We start from the raw sequence: 12797 nt of genomic DNA, 5'->3' as shown, positions 1-12797 counted from the left end.
ATGATGATGATGATGATGACAACGACCTCTTCGGGGTCTCCTCCGAATACGCGCTGACAGATCCATCAGCCCAGTTAACGGCAGTTGATGGATCACCAGTGTGTGTGTGTGTGTGTGTGTGTGTGTTACCCAAGAGAGATGATGTGGAGGACTGGTGGATCAGATGGCGCGTTAATTACTCCACTTGCAAAGAAGGGGGCTTGGTTGGCGGGGGTCCGAGCAGGATGTGGCCATGGGCAAGGATAGGAAATGATGGACGCGTGAACACTGTGGCGCAACTGAGCCACACCACCTATTCTGCCTAGTAACAAGTGACCATTTATATTTCATTTGAACATTTCAGATTATTCTACTTCTATTTTTTCTTACGTTTTCAGTGTGTATTTTACGTAATAGTCCCGACTCAACTTCAACTAGCCAACTTTTTTTTTACAGGACAAAATGTTGCAAATGACGATAAATAAGCTAAAAGTAAAATTGCGTTTACGAGCGGCACTTCTTCGGCCAACAAACAGAAGGCCGTACGACCTTTGAACCCGGCCGACCCTTCACCATCCCCCCCTGTCACCACATCACAAAGGAACACACACAAGTGGTTGAGGGGGCTTCAAGTTGCCAAGACCTCCTTCTCCGTCACATCAAAGCTTGATGGAGGTGCGGAGGAGAAGGGGGTGATGACCCCCTGGGAGGGGAGCACCGGGAGGACCCCGCTGTTTGCCCGCTTGGCTGTGTGGAAAGAGACTATTAGGCAGTGCGCCAAGGACGGCCAAGTCCCTGAGTTGGGTGGGGGGCTTTTGATGGAGACTTTAAATCTACAGAGCTTCCTCAAGGCCATGCGTGACAAGAGCAGCTTGTTTGCGTACTCTCAACACACACACACATCTAAGCAGACACTTTTCATCCATCATCTCGCTTCCGCTGTCTGTTTGGACATTGACGCTGATTTATGGAGATAAAAAATCACATGTGACCATTTTAATGTTATTTCATGTAATGTATATCTTTATATTAAAAAAAAAAAAAAGCAATTTTAACAGCATACGCTTGTCTGAGCTACTCTACTTTTTTTCTATCTTTTTTATGAAGTGGTCTCGCTTTCTGTGGGGTACCACAAGAACACATTCATGGACACCCCCGGTTTGTTTCTAAGGTGGCAAAGTTGGCCAAGCGCAACTGGTACAATCGCCGACGCACCTCTTTGGCGTTTCCGACGAGGGCAAAGGCGGCTAAAAATCAGGCTAAAGGAAAAAAAAAAAAAAAAAAAAGTGGAGGGTGTCGAGTCAACTCCTGCAGCATCAATCCCGAATGAGTTTTACTTCATCCAGAAAGGGGAGGCGAGCGTTGATAAATGGCGCGGGCGCACCCCTGGGGGCCTCTCCTGTTTAAGGAGCGGCGAGGCGATTTATGAGCGGGCCCTCGCAGGCTTCACAGTGATTAATGGCCGCCGTCCTCCGTGGCTGTTTGGATAGGCAGATAACATCAAAGCGGCCTGCTGCTCGTGTTAAGAAAATACCGCATTGTGGGTCAGCGCAAATGAAGCCGAGAGGGGATCGGGAGTGTTTTCGGATGGCGTGCCCCCGCTCTCCATATTTCCAGAGAGGGGGGGGGGACGGATGACACATGCAAATGAGTGATGAGCTGTTAACATTACTCAACGTTTATGAATGGAGGCGAGCAGCCGTCATGCTAATTTGTACCTAATGAGCAGTTTGGAGATATGTGCACCCACCTGTGCCATTGATCATGCACTCGATGCTTGGGGGTGCGTACTTTGATGTCCCCCCCACCCCCCGAAAAAGGCCCACTTGTCAATATGTTGCATTGTTTGAAATCAGAAACAGCAAGTAGCCGAGCCATGAGCTCAAGCTAGCAAACAACAGGAATGGAGGAGAATGACGGTGTCTTATCATTACTAAGGCGATAATATTTCAATGAAAACATTTATATATATCCAGCCCTTAGTCTCCTCTTGGATAAAGGTCGTCTCCGTCTTATCACAGATGAGTTTGTCCTTAACTGTCCCTCGAGAGAGCATTTTAGAAAAGTGTAGCAGTGCCATTTCTCCGACCAAGCGCGGCTAATCGTCCTGTGAAAAGAGGCAAATTGCGACGGACCCCCAGCGTCCGCTTTTCCCGCCGCCCTCTCTGGTTTCCTGCCACGGAGGTGCCCTATCGCCAAGCCGCCCCACCCGCACTCCCTTCTCTCAATAGAAGACTGAGATTTCACATGGCGGCCAAACAGGTGTCCCCTCTGTCCTGCCGTGGCTCGTGGGGGTCCCGCCGTCGGGAGGAAGCATGGGAAAGGGCAGACGCAGCCGACGCGGGTTCTACCCCAGCGGGCAGGTAACAGTGAGCCTTTCAAGGGGGTTTGCCGTTCTCACCGCTCCAAAGGATTTTGATGTGCAAATGCGATAAGAAGAAGAGGCTTGTTTATTCTGCCCGTGTATTGCGTAGGAGAGCCACAAGAGGGCGACAAAAAAAGCCATATTTTCATTTACATAGCGATGTTTTTAGTATATATTTTTTTGTCTCACTTATGTCCCCTTGCCCAATGTGGGGAGAACAAAATCGACTTATAACTGCATCATCGGTTCGTTAATTTGATTAGATTTGCTCAATTTATTTGTTTGGGTGGATACGAAAATCACATATATGCAGCTGCTGACAGCTTCATGGTGCATCCTAATTTATGTCCTCCCTTTCATCCATCCTTTAAGTCAGCATTGAAGAAGAACAACTGGGAGGATGTTACCGGGCCGGGGCCCTTAAAGCTGTCCTCACCTTTCCGCCTGACCCCGGATCGGCTCGCTGGAGACGCTTTCTTTCCTCGGCCCCGGCTGATTTACGACACGTTGAGAGAGGGATGAGGACTATTGATCCTGGGAATCAGCGGCCAGGAAGGGATGATGAACACGAGAGTGTGGGGGGGGGGGGGGGGAGAGGGAGGCCATTAGGGCTGCGGGAGTGGAGAGCGAGGGCCTCTAATAGGATCAACTCCTCCATTAGCCCAGGGGAGCTAGCTGATGCTATCCATCCCCTGTCCGTATCGCCTCAACGCAACAAAACTCCCTCTGTCCTCTCTCAGACAATTCAAATTTGTAGCTATTTTCTAAGAATACAAAAAAAAAAAAATGTGACAGCAACGTGTCATGTGTAATCTACTCCAACGAAGCCCGCGGGATTTACATCATGCCATATCATGCGTGTTTACAGTCCAAACACGAGCGCTTAAGCAAAACGCCGGCACGCATAAACATCATCTGCGTGTTATTTCAAAGGTGGCTGACGGTGCTCATAAAACGTCAAGTCGTACCATCGTGATGTAATCAGCGTCTCATTTGCTGTGTTTACTTTTGGCCTATGATTGCGCTTGGATGACTCAGACTGAGAAAGACAGAAAGTTATCAGTGGGAAGTTGTGTTTTCAGAACGAACCTTGTTGTAAGCCTATTGTTTGGCCGGACACCTTGAGTGGATAACCAGATGGCGGCACAGTAGAGCAGACATGTCTCGTCGAGCCCCCTTGACCTGGGAATCGAGTGGGAGGAGAGTGGAAGGAGTGGGGGGGGGGATACAAATCAAGGCCTTCAACTACGCCAGCAGACACTAAATAAGTCTTGGCGTACGTTTCGCTGCGTGGACCTTAGTTTCCCCGAGTGGGAACGTGTGGTCAGGGGAGGCGGGGGAGCCGGAGCCTCACCTGCTGGGGGTTTCGGTGAGACAAAGCCACCATCTTGTCAAGCAACTTCGGTCTCTGCAGTTCTAAGAATATTGTCAGAACAGGCTGAATCGTACTTGCGGTCCTGAAGAAATTAGCGTAGCGCGAGGCAGCCGAAGCAAAATAACATTCCTACGCGGGTCGAGCGGCGGTCAGGCATTTACATATTTGGATCTGCGTCAGTAAAAAGCAGCTGGATTGGACTGCCATTGCAGAAGAGAAGCTGGTCATTACAATTGATTTGTGATGCATTGAGCAATAATGCCAAAATCTTACAAAAATCTCAACTTTATTTCGGAAATCTCAACTGACAATTTCAAAAATTGCCTGAACCAAAAATCCTTAACACAGGAATCTCACCTTACCCAAAAAATAACAATGACCATCTCAAAATATCTTGCCTTGTCCACTGGACCTGAATTCCAAACAGGAAGTAGAAACCTACCAAAATAAATCCCACGCAGAATTAATTTTCTCTGAAATGATATTTGCGAATGACTCGGTTCTTGCTAATGACAGCCAATCAGTTCCAGCAGGACTCGTCTAATGGGCTCGGCGGGCCCTCCCCTGATTACATCCAATCGTGGCGATTTCCTGCCTCGGAGCCTCGCATATGGATCCAGTGAGGAGGTGGCGGCTCAGGGACTACCGTTTCTCATTACTCATTTTTTAGGGTATAAAAAAAAAATCCTCTGAAAATCTGTCAAAAATCTCAACTAACATTTGGAAAAATTTGTATCCCCCCCAAAAAAAAAGTCTGTGAGGTCTGTCTTAAAAATAAAAAGCACACAGATCCTCCACTGCGGGCGATCTGAGCCGACAGGAAGGAAGAAAGCGATGAGAAACACTTTGCGTGTGCTCCGACTGTTATTAATAAATTCTACTTCAGCACTGAGCCGTGACATTCTTGGACTATAAAAGACGCTTAACAGCCACAAAGACCGCCGCCGCATTCTCGCCTGGTGTCTCGACAAGCAATTGAATCCCAGAAACTTGCAAAACAAACTTATTGATCTCCGGGATACGCTAACACAAGGCAGCAGTGTGACTTTTTAAAACCGATTAATCGTTCTTTGATTATTTGACCCCCCTCAATTTTGTTCCAGTCTTGCATTTTCCTTCACATCCTGTATGAAAATGGTTAAAATCTCAAAAGGAAGGGAGGGGGTGAGGGTGACCCCCCCCCCCTTCCATTTCAAGTTGCCTGCTTTGAGTCAGCCAAAAACATTCCAGACTTCAATCGGGCGGCGTTTGCCACTTTGCGTGCCTCCGCCACACACGCACGCAAGGCCTTGCACTTGGATGACTTGCTTATTTGGATTCATTAATTTCTCCAGTTGGTAAAGCGCCTTCCACTTGACAATTAGACTCACAGTAAGGTTGGCCAAATTGTGGCGACGATACGCAAAGCACTAATAAGACTTTTGTTTTTTTTTGGGCCAGAAAAAGTCTTTTTCACAAGCAGCAGCAGCCGCATGTGATTTCATTTGGAGTGCCTGAAAATGTTACGAACCATTAATTCTCGATTGTCTTCATCTGCTTGCTGTCTTCCATCTTTTTTTTGGTGTCAATAACAATGTTAGCATTTGAGAGATGTTTTTTTTTCTCAATACCGCACACTGCTGCTAAAGTTTTACAGCAAGCCATCAGTTCTGTGCCACATCATGAATTGACATTAAGTCACACTTGACGGACTTTTATTTGACAGCTTGGACAAAGAAAACATCCAATCACAGCTCTTTATACATTTCGACTATTTGGCGTAATCACAACGGCACATAATCTACACTTCCGTCTGGCCGATGCGCTTTCGCAATACATCACCGAAGGGAGAGAAAATGAAGACAAAGTGGAATGAGAAAAGCAGAGAAATCTTTCCGAGCTTGTGTTTGCTCGCCGTGAGCGTACGTACGCCGAGCGCGTCCAACATATACGCAGACAAAAAATGCTCAGATTCAACCTGCGATCCATCACTGTCAGCTGCGGTGTGCTGCAAAAAAGGAAATAATTAGACTGAAGAATGACCGTGGACGCCAACCGCAGAGGCCTTAGTGTGATGCTAACCATAGAGCAGGAAGTGAAACTTACTGTGCTTGCCTTTATAGTAGCCTACAGTGAAAAAAAAACTTTAAAAAAACAAATATATATATATATATTAAATATATAAAATTTGTTTTTTATATTATTCATATATATATATATATATATATATATATATATATATATATATATATATATATATATATATATATATATATATATATATATATATATATATATAGAGAGAGAGAGAGAGAGAGAGAGAGAGAGATAGATAGATAGAGAGATAGATAGATATAGATATTAGATATAGATATAGATATAGATACTAGAAAAATACTATATATAAGAGAAAAAAATATATACATATATATTTTTAGTAGTCTACAGTGAAAAAAAAGGTTATATATATATATATATATATATATATATATATATATATAGAGAGAGAGAGAGAGAGAGAGAGAGAGAGAGAGAGAGAGAGATACTAGAAAAATACTATATATAGATATATATATACATACTAGAAAAATACTAGAAAAAAATATATACATGTATATTTTTAGTAGTCTACAGTGGTTTTATATATATATATATATATATATATATAGGAGAGAGAGAGAGAGAGAGAGAGAGAGAGAGAGAGAGAGAGAGAGAGAGAGAGAGAGAGAGAGAGAGAGAGAGAGAGAGAGAGAGAGAGAGAGAGAGAGACGTGTGTTACTCCGGCGAATTTTCTGAAAACGAGCAAATAAATCAAGTCAGCCTTGATGAAGTACCTGACAATAGAGTTAGTACTCCGCGCCCCGGTTTTATAGCAAGGCGGCGGAGGTGGGCAATTAGGGTCCGGGGTGCGTAATTTACAGTACAGCGTGCAGGTGGGCCGCCCGCGAGACCACCTGAGTGACAAACGAGCGCCAAATAAAGCAACACAATCAAGTTCTGTTTGCTCATTTGGATTTTTTTCAGATGTGACTTATAGCGTTGGCTTCGTCCCGCTCGCCCAGTGAATGATCACGTTTTATACTTTGTTGATCTTTTTGCTCCCCCCCCTTCTACTTGTTATTTATGAAATAGCGCTTTTCATTTTACTGCCGTCTTCCCGTCTCTGTGGTATGATGTCATCGGAGTCAAAAAGGCACGGCCGAAAGGAGGAAAAACAGCGTGACGATGCACCTGAGATTCTACGAGTATCCGTGGCTTAAAAGCATTTTTCTAACAGGTTGTCCCTGTTTTGAAACTAACCGGTAGACCGGATGAGACATCTTGGGCCATATGTGTCTCCCAGGCTTTGTGTTTTCTAGCTCCAATGCATTGGTGGCTTTCCCAGCCCATTAATAGGAAGGTGCTTATGGACAGTGGAAATACCCGCACAGCTGCAGGCCGGCCATATGCGATCCTGCTGTCAGACGCCCAGAAAATACTTAGTCGGTGCTCTCCCAATGCAGTTTCGCGCTACAGTAGCGTCAGCTGTCTGCTTAACGTGACAGCCGCAGTTTGCATGCAAATACTGTCAACTATCCCTAGAAAAATCCGATTTGCTCACTAATTTCCTCCTGTCATGGGATCTTATTACAGAAATTCAAACATACGTTGATTCAAGTCTGATTGAAAACGGGATTTGTTGAAATTTGTGAGTCTGAGATCAATTGTCTGTGACCCGTGGGGTTCCACAGGGGTCAACCTCGGGGCCCCTTTACGTCCTTTCATTAGGCTAGTTAATACACAGCAATCGTTTTATGTGAAGCCTGCGACAAACAAACTTGCCTTACCTATTTGCTAGTGGTTTTCTCTAAAGCCGTTCAAATCTGCTAGCAAAGCCACGTTATTCAGCGAAGCTGAAGGGTGGAACAATGGGCCAGATTAGTGAATTACCTACCTGCTGAAAACATACGAGCCGAGCAACTAGACTGTCTCATTGTTTGCGTTAGGAACCCGGCTGATCCCGTTTAATCGCTGTGTAATTCCCGTAGTTGACATACAGGTCTGTTTTTACAGCAGAAAGGGTGAGGGGAGGGGTCGAGTGTGCGAGAGGTCGCCGAGTGGTTAAGTGGAGGATCCTCCGGTGGGGGGTCAATAATTGGTTGCAGAATTTGCGTGTCTGCGCCGTTCACGACAAAGTGGCATTGTTCATTGTGTAAACATTTGGATTGGAGTTTTAAAGTGGAGCGAATTGCGTTAGAGTGGTGTTAGCAAGGGGGCCAAACGGTTAGCACGGCTCAAGTAATGGCTCGGAATCGATATATTGATTTTATAGGTATTTCTTTTATATAACGGCTTTTTTAGAAAAGAAAATTGGTGCCGTTTTTGGGAATGAAAAAAATCAAGGCATATTCCTCTTTGGATTGAAGTCATGAAGCATCTGTGCAATAAATATCTTGATCATCTTGTTTGCGCTAGAACTCTTTTAGAGATCCTGGAGGAGTTCTTGTTCAAGTCCCCATCTAATGAAGGTCCTACCTCGCGGGCGAGGAGATTTTTCCAAATGACACTAATTTACATATGATGCATTTAGCCGAGAGTAGGAGGAGGAGGACCGGCTAATTCTATTTAGACATTTTCCCTTTTTTTTTTTCCTTTTTTTTTTTTTCGGCATCATTAGCAGCTGGCTCAAATCTAATTCTTGCAATTTCATCAGGGCCATCTTGGAAAAGCCTCTGCGAGCTCATCAGAGAGGCGCGTTTATTGCTAAGTGTTCTCTATTGCATTAGCGCGCAATAAAGCGGCCCGGGGACGGCCGGCGACGTTTACGCGCAATCTAGTTAACACTGGGCCCATTCGCTCTTTATTGGGACACAATCAATTTTTATTCATTTTAAAAGCCAGCGTGGCTTTCTTTCATTGTGCTACCCATCCCCCGCCGCCAGCTTATTACGCGTTAAACTTATTACGCGCTTGTTTAGGCGAAATGCTAATGTCGGCAGTGGAGGTATCCCACTTGACGGGCAAAGCGAAATGAGAGTTTTGTTTATAATCTTGAATAGTTTTGATTCAACTCTATTTTGTTCTTTTTGTAATAATACAGTAAACAGAATTTAGGCATTGATATTATTTTCCAAGAACTTCTAAATGCAATTGGCCACCATTAGCCGTTTAAACGTGAATCACGCCGTGTGCGTTTTGGCAGCGTGCGTGCACCGATAATTAGAGTGCTTAAGTGCTAAGATAGATACGCTCTTGCTCTCGTCTTTAATGGCTCCCATTTGACTGCCACGTCGTATCAAGTACCCTCCGGGAACACATTAACCTGAACTGATGACTAATTTTACCCATCTGCCCTCCAATTGTCTCATGATACCATTGTGGAATCTTAATGTTGTAATTACCCAAAAGGGAATTGGGTATATTTGATGAATCAGCAAAGTAAATAATAAGAATGCTACTTTTAATCAAACTACATGTGAGCAATTAAAATTATAGCGGCCTGGTGGATCTGCAGGTGGCAGGCTGCGCCGTTGGGGGAGTGGTGATTTAAGTGGCTGGCAATAAAATCATCTCACTCGCTGTCAATACGTTGTTTATAATATATCCATACGTTTTTGTGCAATACCGCGTCTTGCATTATTGGACCAATTAACATCATACCACCCTTTGAGGCCCCCCCCCCTTTTGCATTTAATGGAATTACCCCATAATGAAAACCGGCCCTAATGAGATCAATGTGAATTATTCAACAGCGGCCAATTTGAGGGAGAGAGGCGGCAGCGTGAATTATGCATGCCGGCCCTTTTTCAATTCATCACCTCTTCCTTTTGTTCAAGGTGCAATTTATTAAGTGCATCCGCATCTGCCGACATCGATGGCGCTAGAGATACGCCGGGTCGGAAGCACGCGACCAAAGTGCTCGGAAGTCATCGGACACCCTGAGTCTTATTGATTTATTAGCGTGCCCTCTCCCCCACCAAGAAGTGTCACACTCCTTTGAAATGTAAAAAAAAAAAATGGCGGATTTTATAATCACACTTAAAGCGAAGCAAAGAAATCCATTTTCGGCGTTTGGATGTTTTCGTATCGCCTCGTTGTGTTTATTTGCCGGCATTTGGCGGCCAGGGTAAGATTCTACAGTCAGAGCAGGACAAGTCAGGTGAAAAGAATGTCATTGCAGTTCCGATTAATAATGCACAAGGAGTGCGGGGATTGCACCGGGCAAGGTTTCAGCCAGGGCGTCATTTTGGAAATTGCATAGTCATCGCGCGGCGCTTGTCCTGAGGCGACTAGCGGCTAGCTAAGAGTAGACCAAAGAGCGACGCCATAAAAAGAAGAAATGCTGTGTGCTTATCATTTACAACAGAAATCGTAAAATGAAAAAATAAAATATCACACAATCCTTTAATCTTTTAGGAATTATTATTATAGGAATTATCATTTATCTTCATTTTCGCATTTTGGGGGACCGCTGTCATTTTGTCATCTGGCGCCCTCTGCTGTCAACTAAAATTAACATCGGTCTCGCATTGCCATCGTGACCAAACCCAGAAAAATAGAAAATAGCATGACATTCGCAATGTCCTCAAATTTGAAATTAAGTCCAAGAATGCATCGATGTTCATGGCAAAACATTTTTTGCGTATCTGTTGACTCGCTGCCGTATTTAAAATGGTCAATTCTCACGGAAAACGGACATGTTGTTCTATTGTGGTGCTTTTCAAGGTGCCTTTGGCCCAGGTGCAGCTGCAGCCAACCAACAAACCCCTCAATTATGCCCCCCCCCCCACCACCCCTCCCGATAAGTCCCATTCAATGAGTGCTCTTAATTGCTACGGAGCGGCATTACCTGTTCCGTAATCTATTCTTCCACATTGTTTCCCAGGCAACTGCGAGTATTTTTTTTTTTTTTCTGACCTACAAAAAGTTGCTACTCCTGTAACCGAATCCCGGTTAGCCGGCGAGGCGCTTGTTTCCATGGCAGGCTCGCCGTGCTATTTATATCTCTCTCGCTCGCTAACCGCTATCGAGCGTTGATTAATGTAGAAGAAAGTCGCACTTGCTTCCCGATAAACAGAAAAAGGCCGTCGAGGTTGTACGTTTTAAAAAGCGGGTCTACGAGGATGAAGAATATTTATCGCGTTTGATCCTTTCGGTGACATATCTCGAAGCAAATTGTGACTTCTTTCGTTAGCGTCGTTAGCGGTCTGTAGTTTGGCTGTGTGGCCCAACGCAAGTGGCTTCCATCAGGCCAATTCAAACAGACGTTTGACCCCGGACATTTGCCTAATGTGTTTTTGTTGCGTGGACTCCGCAAATGTCTCCGCGGCCTCACTACTGACTGGCGTTGCTTTGAGACGCCCCCCGAGGAGTCTGACGAGGAGAGGGCCAGACTCCGGCCATACGGCAGCAGCCGGGGAGGGAGGGTGGACCGGGCCCCCCCCGGAGCTCGTCTGACCCCGACCGAGCTCGCGAGGGGAGGCAGCTGCGCGGGCCGAGACGGCGGGCGGGGAGCGGCGCATTGCTGGACGTCCTTCTCGCGCAAATCCAAACCTCCGGGCCTCCTGACAGTTGAGCCCGGCCCCCGACAAATGTTGCCATTAGACGGGTGTTGACAATTTATGAGCAAAACCTTTCGGTATTTAGGGTGCAGCTGATTCCGTTCCCACTTGACACTCTCTCTGTGCAATATTTGCTGAGCTCAGCAAAATATCCCTCAGCGTTCACGCAAAGTATTTCTTCCTTAAGATTGCAACAGTTTCTTTTAAACAACAAGTCAGTAGCGGTTCGATGAATACAAACGTCGGCGGATGAGGTAATGACGTTGGACGGCTTTAGTTGGTTTGTCTCCGTTGTGTACGTAACGCGTGTCACGGTGACGGCTCATTGGGAGTAATAGCTCTCCACAGTGTGCTTGTTTAGCCTTCACAGAGCCGTCAGAGAGTAATAAAGTATCTGTCGGAGACCTTTTCCCCGAGTGCGTCTCGTAGGTCATAAAGTACAATCTGTACTCTCATCAGGGATAAACGTGTCATCTTCGGATAAACGCTCTTCCGGAACGTACTCATCAAAACATTGTCTTGTTGTGTTTGGAAGTAAAATTGGCGACGGGAGACATTTTTCACATGTTTGGTTTCATCGCCGCGAGGTGGTTAAGTCGGCCGATGAACTTTTATTCGCCACTCGAAAGCACTTTACTTGCTTTGTCATTTATCTTGAGGGATCTGTCAGCACTCTCAAATTCCTCGTTCTTAGCTTCATGACAGTTGATTAAAAAAAAAAAAATCGGCCTTGGACTCTTCAATTTTTGCCGATTATTGTTTCTCTCTGTTAAGTTAATCAAATAATCAAATATTTTTTTGTAATTAAGTCAGAATTTTGTTGCAGGTGGTAGGTAAGAGGACAACATTTCCCGTCTTCTTTGTTTTTAATTATTTGGCCGATTAATCGGTTATCTGAATTTTATCCTGCCAAATATCAGAATCAGTCCATATTAATCGCTCCCTAATTTTTTGAAATATTTCAAAACTTGAAACTATGTCAGTAACCCCCCCCCCCCCCCCATCTATTTTGGGGGTCATCTAAAGAGGCAGCGAAGAGGCAGTGTTGCTTTGCCGAACTAACAATGTGTCACGACTTGTCCGGCTTTTATTTTCATTCAGAAGCGGCCCGAGAATATCCAGGGGGGCAAGCACGCCAACAAATTGCCCGTCCAGCCACTTTCACCTTCAACCAGGTAATATCTGTGTAAATAGATCAGCTTTGTTTTTCCATCCAGACTTGAGTTCAGATTTCTCTTAGGGCAACATATAAAAAAAAAATAAAAAAAAACTTGATGTGCGTGACACTGAGCAAACACCGAAGTGGTTTTAAGCAAATAAATTTGTGGCGTATGCATAAAAAAACATCGCAAGAGTGTTCGGCTTCTGCTTCATTCACATCATTTTTGATCTGCTTGTCACGTTGTTTTTTTTTTTTTTTTTTTGCCCAATTTGCACATTTTATGTAAATAGTGTCAAGGCGAGTCAGGTCCAACACATTTTTATTGCCCGTCGTCTGGCCCCGGATAAACAATTAAGCTTAACAACAGTGCCAAGCTGAAAATAAGTCTCCCGCCCA

The sequence above is a fragment of the Syngnathus leptorhynchus genome, chromosome 19 (genome assembly GCF_054491065.1).
Source record: "Syngnathus leptorhynchus isolate UIUO chromosome 19, UIUO_Slep, whole genome shotgun sequence".
Classification (NCBI taxonomy): Eukaryota; Metazoa; Chordata; class Actinopteri; order Syngnathiformes; family Syngnathidae; genus Syngnathus; species Syngnathus leptorhynchus.
This window is presented reverse-complemented; position numbering follows the sequence as displayed.